At 41.2% G+C, this 7639-nt stretch overlaps 1 pseudogene; it reads left to right on the forward strand.

The window, feature by feature from the left end:
- The first annotated feature begins 1293 nt into the window (after nucleotides 1-1293).
- On the forward strand, nucleotides 1294-7198 carry LOC101773474 (annotated as a pseudogene).
- The last annotated feature ends 441 nt before the right edge of the window (nucleotides 7199-7639 follow it).

Here is a 7639-nt window from a genome sequence, read left to right on the forward strand (position 1 = left end):
TATACATATCTGTAGATACTTCTACTTTCTAATCATCTATATAGTTTCACAATTTTGAAGGCTTTTCGTAAAATATTTATCACGTATAATATTTTTGTGCAACCAGTATCTAGTAAAGATAATATTGTAAAAGAATACCCGATAGTTTTATTGGAATTGTTATGCTTAAAACATCTTTGAATGGTAGCCTAACTAGTTGTTTCCAAAACTAGTTATTGCGTTTGTTAACCGTATGACTTTGGTGCCGACATGTCCACAGAAGAACCGGAAGGATTGGTGCTGAATGGAAGGTCTCCTACGAAAAAGCTTGGATGGCAACACAAAATGAACAAGGGCTAAACTATTCGAACAGAACCGTCCATCCTCGACTAAAAATTTGAGTAGGTTCCTGACCGGATGGAGTTAGGAAAAGAGATACCTATTTTATTTTGGCAAAATAAATGTTTTGGTACCTCAACTTTGCTACGAGGGTCAAGTTCGTCCCTCAACTTTGAAATCGGCTAATCTAGTTCCTCAACTTTTATTTTCAAACTCGTCCTTGTGCTGATACGGGGTTCCATTTTAGCATGAGACTAATATGAAAGTCTTTTTTGCCCTTGGCTCCTTCTTGCTCTCCTCAATTTATGTTGTTACGAGTACAATAATAATATGATCCAAACCACGTACGAACACATAAATATTTATACATATTTGCTGAGAGAGCATGAATACATATATGGAGTATGTATATTGTACCATGAGTATGTGAGCACATGCTCATTTAAGAGTATGCGTAGCGTCCATAAATTGAGTTATATATATACCAAAAGAGTAGGGAGTAAATATACTTATTTGAGCACATAAATTTTTCATATTGAATTCGTATGAGCACATGCATGGCTTTAAAGATCATACTGTTATTGTACTTAATGACGGAAATTGAGGAGAGGAAGAAAGACCCAAGGGCAAAAAGAACTTTTTGTATTAGTCTCATACTAACAAAGTGCACCATATCAACACAAGCATGGGTTTGATTAAAAAAATAGAAGTTAAGGGATCAAATTATCCTATCTTAAAAGTTGTAAAGTCGAGGGACGAACTACAGGATCAAAATGCCTATTTTACCTTTTATTTTTACCTAGCTCGTGTAAAACTTCCACCCGCTAATTGTCAGGGTTTTTATTAACAAACCGCACCGTCTCCGGTTACCGCTGCGATTTGCCCTCACCGACATGTGGGCCGCACGTGCCACGACCCGGTCGCGCCGGAACTCCCGCTCGCCCGCACCCTCACCCTCAGTCCCTCACATGTTGGACTCCGTCTCGACTCGTCTCGCCCCGACTCCAATCCACCGTTCCCATCTCCACGCCGCCCTGGAAACCCTAACCTCCCGCCGACGCCATGCCCCTGCCGCTCGCCGTGGCGCTCTGCGGCCGTCCTCCCGCCACTCGCGCTCGGCTCCCCCGTCACTGCCTCCGCGTTCGTCCGCCGTGACGGCGGCTAGCCGGCGTTCCTCCCGCCCCCACCTTGTCCCACCGCGCGCCGTCTCGGGCGCGGGCGGCTAGGTCGGTGCGGGGGCGCTGCCTATATAAGCGCCCTATGGCGGGCTCGCGCGACCCCTCTCCTGCTGCGGTCGAGCGAGGCGGTTTCGGCGGTTCCGTGGAGGCCAAGGGGTGCTGGGCTTCTACAGTGGCGGCGGCGGCAGCTGCGATCGCTGGTGGAATTCGCGGAACCGACGCTGCGATCGCTGGTGGAATTCGCGAAACCGACGCTGCGATCGGGGGGGTTTGATCGGCGGAATTTCTCTGCTCGGCCTCGGATTGGTGTCTGATTGCAAAGGTGAATTTCCTATCAAAATCGTTGTTTGTTCTTCTGCCTTTTGGTGCGGTTGATTATTAATCTTCACTAAATATTGTTGAATTTCGATTTATTCTTATTGTATTGCGGTGAAAAAAAATTCAATTGATCGTCAGAAGATACTAGGTGGTATAATCGAGTTAGTTCTGGAACAAAATAAATTCGCAACAATTTCACCAGAATGGATTTGCATAGGGTCCTGATAAATTGCAAATTACTTGCTGGAATTGTGATCTGTTACTATGCATCGATCAATTTTTTAGCAGGATTAATTCGAGAACCAAACAAACTAAATAAGATCTGATTAATCTACTGCAGAAAATTGGGAAAAACAAAACATTAACTTTAGTATAAAAGGTATATTGATGGAGCACATTAAAGATTTGGCGTTTTGGAGGGTATAGTTCAAATTGACACGCTGCTGCTGATTCTTATTGATGTTGGGATAGTTCTTATTAAACGGAATGCAAATTTTTCATTCAGATGTAATATAGTTTGGCCTAGAGGAAACAAATCTGCAAAAATCTGAGTGAAGCAAATCTGAATATTAGCAATATGTGCTGAAACCATGCTCAACTCTGTGTAGATCAATTGTTGCCCAGGAATAATCTGGCAAACCAAACAAAAATAAGGTGAATCATCTTGAGAAAAACATAGCATGATTCCCCAGGAACAGTTCCTAATTATCACAACAGCCTATGATCAACCTATGTAAAAGGAATTGAACTTAATGAAACATTATTGTGAATTTGGTGATATATTAATTTAATCCGTTTATATATAGTATAGCCTATGACAGTTCAGATATTGTATATCACCAGTTTTTTGAAATTTGTTACTGCAACCAACTGTTGCTTCTTATTTTGTTGTTTAATAGTACAAAACTAGGAACCAACTATCAAGATAGATTGGAAAATGAGCCATTTATCATATGATATCTTTGATCATAGGATTTCTCCTAACCAAGATGGGTTTGCAGATAAATGAATGTGGTTTCAAGGCGTTGTTTAATTCTGTCAGATGGAATTTTGTTGCAAAACACTTCGTTGTCACTTTTAACTGTACTGCCCCCTCAGGGAACTGTTTGAATCTTGCATGATTTACATTGTTTAGTTCTATGTGATGACTATTGTAAGAAGTAACTTGATTGAAATTTGGGGATATGTAAAAGAAAAGTCAGGGTGTATAAGCATGCTACTGCTAGTTTATATTTGTAGTCAAATATAATCAACCATGCAAAAAGGTACAACCAAGACAAATCTACACAGGCAATATCATGTTTTTTCTTATCATTTACCTACCATTTCAACTTGTAATAATTTGAATAAGGTTATCATTGGTTGCTCATGCACCTTGGGGATTTAAATGAAAACAAAAGTATAATCTGAAACTTCTTAGACATGTTTTTAGACTCTAGCAGATAATTGTAAAATTGTTATGATGTCTGAGAATTATTTCCTATCCTTTTGATGTATAACAATATTTCACAAAATTAAATGAGATGCAAATAAATCAAATTGTTTTTTTCTTTAAACACCTTTGTCATGATACACTTCAGGTACACCTTTGTCATGATACACTTCAGGTACTAGCTTTGATTTATTTCCTGTAATTGGTTTTCTGTATCAATGATTAATTTGTTCTGTCTACTATATCCATATAAATAAGAAACTTCCAGCCCTTGTGCATGTTAGGACTTAAGATGACAACCATCAGCTTCTGAGAAATCCAAAAGTGCTCAAAAAATTGCCAATAATGATTGCTGTTGGTATTGAAAATTGATTTTCTGTGGTGTTAAGAGTTTATTTGATGAAATGGAAGTGTTAGGCAAAGTATAAAAGATTATAGTATTTGTCTGATCACAAGAGAGCAGTTTCTGCTAACAGTCTTCGTTACTTTTAGTAGCCTACCTCGTATCACATCAGGCTTGCTTGTTCTTCTCTGAGGTTTCTAACTCTTTGATTTATGCCACTCCAGGCCTCATCAGTGCTTTGGAAATTATGGCAATTCTTGAAACACTGGATCAAACGGCCCCTGTAAGTGGATCTTCAACTGTAGTCAGTCCAGAAAACTTCATCAAATGTTTGAAGAAGTTTTATGGCCGTTGGAAGGAGGATGTCTCTGATCTTTGGGGCTCTTCTAGTGCGATTGCTGTTGCTACTCCTCCCCCTTCTGATAATATTCGGTATCGAAAATCATTAGCCCTGAGCATGTGGTTTTTTGGCAGTGAGTTTGCAGACACTATAATGGTGTTCTTGAGCAGTCAGATTCATTTTTTGAGCGGACAAGATGGTTATGATTTGCTTCAACATTTGAAGATGCCTGCTTCTAAGGCTGGTTTTGATATTGTGCTGCATAATCTTGAAAAGGCTGACAATGGCTCTCTCTTAATGGATCAGATCTTAAACTCAGTATTTGCACAGTATGAATCCAAAAATGTTGTTATGGGGCACATAGCTAGAGAGAAGCCTGAAGGCAAGGTTCTTGAAGAATGGTATCAAAAGCTTCATGGATCAAGGTTAAAGCTTTATGATGTTTCTAGTGGCATCTCTGAGCTTCTTTCTGTGAAAGATGCCTCTGAGATTATGTATGTGAAAAAGGCTGCACATTTAACTGCATCGGTCATGAGGAAGGATGTAGTTCCAAAGTTGGAGAATATTGTCATGGATGAAAAGAAGGTTCCACATTCTAAGCTGATGGATCTGACAGAGAAAATAATGCTTTCCCCGTCAAAGATAAGCGTCAAGCTCAAGGCTGGAAATGTGGACATTTGTTACCCTCCTATTTTCCAAAGTGGAGCCAAATATGACCTTAGGCCTGGTGCTTTAAGCAATGATGATGATCTCTATTATGATTATGGAAGCCTTATTGTGTGTGCGATGGGGGCTAAGTACAGTGGTTATTGCTCAAATGTTGCAAGAACCTTCCTGATTGATTGTTCTGTGGAAAAATGCAATGCGATGCTGCTATTGCTGCTTTGACACCTGGTAGCAAGGCAAGTAAGAGTTACCAAGCTGCAGTTGATGTGGTCAGGGAGGAAGCTCCTGATCTTCTTCCCTTTCTTACCAAGTCCGGTGGAACTGGAATTGGCATTGAGTTCCGTGAAACTTGGCTCTCCTTGAATGAGAAAAATGATCTGATAGTGAAGGAAGGTATGGTTTTTAATGTTTCCCTTGGTTTCCAGAACCTCCTGGCTAAGAGTAGTGATGAGAAGATCGAGGAAATCTCTCTGTGGTTGGCGGACACAGTTTTGATTTGCAAGGAAAAGCCAGAAGTATTGACAGCTTGTATCTCCAAGGCTGAGGATGATGCCTTCTATTCATTCGATGAGGAAAAGATAGGATCGCCTTCCAAACCAGCACCAAAAACAGAGCAAATGGCCCCGCTGAAAGTGAAGCCAATGCTAAAATCAGATATGATGCTCTCGCTGAAAGACAATTTGCGATCAAGTAGCAGGACACCCAAGGAGGATCTCAGGAGACAACTTCAGTCCGAAATTTTACGCAAGAAAACTAATGAAACAGCAATGAGAAGCGATGGTACCAATCTTAATCTGTTGGAGGGACATGGCCAGTTCAGAGCAATGAGTGAACTAGTTGCATACAAGAATGCAAATGACTTTCCAAATGTTAACCAGCTGGAGATACAGGTGGACAAGCAGAATGAGGCCGTCCTATTACCAATATATGGATTTATGGTCCCCTTCCATGTGTGTACTGTGAAAAAAGCAGAAATTCGTGGGGACAGTAAGAGAAGTGTTTGTCTTCATTACATTTAATGTCCCAAACACTGTTTCCAGTCTCCAAGATTCAGGCTTGCAGGCAAATATAAGCCTTGCTTTCTTGAAATCAGTCACCCTCCTTTCAAGAGACAGAAGGCATGCTGAAGAGGTGGTTCAATCAATGAAGATTCTCCAAGAAGGAGTCTTAGAAAGAGCAAAGAGGGCAAGTTTGGTCAGCCAAGAAAAGCTTCAACTACATGATGGACTGACAAGGGATAGAATTCAGTTGCTTGATTTGTGGATACGACCAGCACTTTCTGGCCGTGGGAGGAAGGTCTTTGGAGCATTGGTAGCCCATGTCAATGGTTTTCAGTATACTGTTTCTAAATCTGAAAAGGTTGATATTATGTTTGGCAATATAAAGCACGCCTTCTTTCAGCCAGCTGAGCGGGACATGATCACACTCCTTCACTTCCATTTATACAATGAAATAATGGTGGGCAACAAGAAGACTAGAGATGTTCAGTTCTACATTGAAGTGATGGATGCTGTCGACTCGATTAGTCTGAAGCGCCGATCGGCATGGGATCCCGATGAGATTGAAGAAGAGCAACGTGAACGGGCACGGAGGAGGGAGATGAATCGACAGTTTGAGCTTTTTGTGAGAAGGGTTGATTCCATTTGGTCCAAGCCCAGATTTAACCAACTTGCCTTACAGTTTGAATCTCCACTGCAAAAGCTTGGGTTCAATGGAGTCCATGGCAGAACATCTTGTTTTATTGCCCCTTCTCCAAGTTGTCTGGTTCAGCTTATTGAGACACCGTTCCTCGTAACATCCTTGAGGGAGGTTGACATTGTATGCCTGGAAAGGGTGGTGCTTGGGCAGAAATCCTTTGACATGGTATTTGTGTTTCAGGATTACACAAAGGATGTCGTCCGCATAGAAGTCATTCCAATGACTGATCTGGATAAGATCAAAGATTGGCTCAATGATTGCGGCTTGAAGTATTACGAGTCCAAGCTGAACCTTAACTGGCGCAAGGTCCTTAAGACGATGATGAATGATCCAGAGTCTGAAACAAACAATAGGTGGGAATTCTTGAATCCAGATGCCAGCGACTCTGATTCAGAGAGTTCGGAGACAGAAGATGACCAGTATGAGCCTTCTGATATGGAGACTGGGTCTGAATCAGATAATGAGGGCAGCGACAGCGAATCAGTGGTTAATTCTGGTGATGATGATGGCGGCTCAGATGAAGATGACGGTGGTGAGTCATGGGATGAGATGGAGCGCAAGGCAAGGGACGCCAACGCAGAGATCGGCAGCGAGTCGGACAGCGAGGACGAGAGGCAGCATAGGAGGGTGAAAGCAAAGGCCAAGTCTCGATCGTCCTAATGAGCCGTCGTCCAAGGGTGCTCCACAGAAGAGGCAGCGACTGAACTGATGGGTAGCATCGGGATCCTGTTTTAAGCAATTGAGTTCTTCTGAAATTCTATCTGAACAATGCTTAGTGTATCAGTAGAGAACTTTGCAACATGCCTTAAATTCATTACTCATTTGGAGTTTACTGTTAGATTATCTAAACCATCTGCCTGATTTTACATCTACTTTAAATCTTGATGTTCAGAAATTATTTATCATTTCTGCCTTCGTTGTTTTCATTATTTAGTGGCTTGTTTAGTTCTATGTGCACTGAGAGAATAACTACCTATGTTGTTAGTTGTTTTCAGTAATGAAGAGCTTGTTTGTCGCATTGTTTTTTGAACTTACGGCTAACCAGCAGCCGTCATGTTCAGCAGAGGCTCCACTTTGTAAGACAGCTGCTGTAGGTATCAGTGGCAACTGCTACAGGCGAAGAGATTTAGAGAAGCTTGCAAACTAATGCATTTTCAAAGTGAAGCAAAACTTATAAATGATCATAGCATTATTTTTAACAAGAAGATAATAAGGTTTTCGTAAAAATGTTTCAAATGGTGGAAGTGAAAAAGAAAACAAACTTTGGTGTTATATATCGAAACTACAATGGGAAGAGTTCCGAAACTTTAGGGGGTGTTTGGATAGCAGGTGCTAAACTAGTGTTA

This window comes from Setaria italica, chromosome III (genome assembly GCF_000263155.2).
Source record: "Setaria italica strain Yugu1 chromosome III, Setaria_italica_v2.0, whole genome shotgun sequence".
Classification (NCBI taxonomy): Eukaryota; Viridiplantae; Streptophyta; class Magnoliopsida; order Poales; family Poaceae; genus Setaria; species Setaria italica.